The 2,108-nt window shown below is 49.1% G+C and overlaps 1 pseudogene; it reads right to left on the bottom strand.

The window, feature by feature from the left end:
• Positions 1-1,419: 1,419 nt before the first annotated feature.
• Positions 1,420-1,895, bottom strand: LOC131895359 (large ribosomal subunit protein eL21-like; annotated as a pseudogene).
• Between the last annotated feature and the right edge of the window lie 213 nt (positions 1,896-2,108).

The raw sequence follows: 2,108 nt of genomic DNA, 5'->3' as shown, positions 1-2,108 counted from the left end.
ACACTTATGCTTGTCATATTCTGTGGAAGTGCTCAGGAGGGAACAGAGCAGGCCAGCAGGGCATGAAGCTGTCATGTGCTACCTGTATGAGTCCCACCACCTCCCCTTTCTGAGTTTTATCTTGTTCACATACATAATAGAGATGTAGACACTTCCCCTGTGGGGTGGCTACAAGCTGAAGCAAGATAATGGGTGTGTTGCAAGTTCTGAACCTCTGCATGTGTGAGGAATTAGGGTAATTAACTAAAAGTGGGGGCATCCATCACTGGCAGTCAGGTGTGTCCCCCACCCCCGCAGGGGCTCATGTGGTGGGTGGGTGGGGCCTTCTACCTGTCCAAGAGACATGCTTGCCCATCTGCTCCCCCGGGAGTGGCCACAGAGCTGTCGGACCTCATCAGTGTGTCCTTTTGGGAAACTGCTTCCTCTGTGTCATGAAACTGGCACAGTTCTAACCTCTGCTTCAGGAGTTGTTTTCTTTGAGTTTCCTAAATCTGCTTTCACCTAGAGAAGACAGAAAGCTCTGTATTTCCTCCTACCTGGGTATCACCATGGCTCCCAGGCTGTCCTTGTCTCCCCATTAACATCATGGTTGTCCACACCCCTTATATGTCCACACCCCTCAATTTCTCCATGTAACTTTCAGGAAAGGTAATTGACTTCTCAAGATTAAGGCAAGCAGCCGAACTAAGGAGCCAGTGGTAAACAGCCTGGTTGGGTTGTTGGGGCAGTGACAGGACTTATGGGGCAACACTGAATTGAACCCCCAGCCTCTTGCCTTGCTTTGGTTATTCCTAAGGGTGGGCTGCAAAAGTTTGTTCTGAAAAGACCCAAGACCAGGATTTTTTTTTCAGTCCAGGTCCGTTCTTTCTTTCTTTTTTTAAAATTTTATTTTCTTTTTACATACCAACCACAGATCCCCCCCTCCTCCCTCTTCCTGTCCCCCAGCCTTCCCCCCAAACCATCCCTCATTCCCACCTCCTCCAAGTCAAGATCTCCCATGGGCAGTCAGCAAAGCCTGGTACATTCAATTAAGGCGGGTCCAAGGCCCTCCCCGCTGCACCAAGGCTGTGCAAGGTGTCACACCTTAGGCACTGAGTTCCAAAAAGTCCGCTCATGCACCAGGGACAGATCCTGACCCTCTGTCTGGGCCTCCCCCAAACAGTTCAAGTTAATATGGAAACAGATGCAGAGATCCATGGCTGGGTGCCAGGCCGAGCTCCAGGAGTCCAATTGATGAGAGAGAGGAGGGATTCTGTAAGCAAGGGACATTGAAATTATGATAGGAAAATGTACAGAGATGGCCAGCCAAACTAGTGGAAACCCATGAACTGTGGACCAATAGCTGTGGAGCCCCCACGGGACTGGACTAGGCCCTATGGATACTCAAGACAGTTGTTTACCTTTATTTCTTTTTGCACATTAGGCCATGAATTCATATGGAATGGGCTTCAGTTGCTCAGGCTCCTTCCTGTTAGTCCTCACAAAGTGTGCTTCTCCAGGTGAGGCAGGCTGGCGCTTCAGCTGAACCCAGGTGCCCTTCTCTTTGGCTCCCTTTTTCTTCTGATTGTTCTCTTTCACCCGCTTCAGGAAGCTGTCTTTGCTCTTAGAGTGCTTGATGTGCTCAACCCACACATTAATTCTCTTGGCGAGAGTCTTGCCCTTAACCTGTTTACCATGAGGCCCATGGCATCCTGGGTGACATTGTAGACTCTTCCGCTTTTTGCTGTGGTAACACTTATGGGGCATTCCTTTTTGAACAGTGCTCATTCCCTTGAGGTGTACATTAGACCTTCTTGTAGATTCACATGTATGTGGACAAAGGAACAACTCCATGTTTCCTAAAAGGCCTGGAGAACATACAGTGAGTCCCCTCCTCTTCCCTTTGTGTTTGCCATTTGGGCAAGTTACTGAAAGATGGCTGCCATGGCCGAAAGGCCAAGCTCAAGATCTTATGTTGGACATGAGGACACTTTAGCTCACCTTAAATTGTCTTGGATGGTGTTTTTGTTTTTTTCTGGTAGCTGGAGAGAGAAACGCAGAGTGCAGTCATGACAGCACATTGTCCGTCCCCTGCTCACTGTGGCTCTGGGAATGGATGGGCACATTTT

This window comes from Peromyscus eremicus, chromosome 1 (assembly GCF_949786415.1).
Source record: "Peromyscus eremicus chromosome 1, PerEre_H2_v1, whole genome shotgun sequence".
NCBI classification, from domain to species: domain Eukaryota; kingdom Metazoa; phylum Chordata; class Mammalia; order Rodentia; family Cricetidae; genus Peromyscus; species Peromyscus eremicus.
The sequence above is the reverse complement of the archived record's forward strand: the minus strand, read 5'-3'. Positions and strand labels throughout refer to the sequence as shown.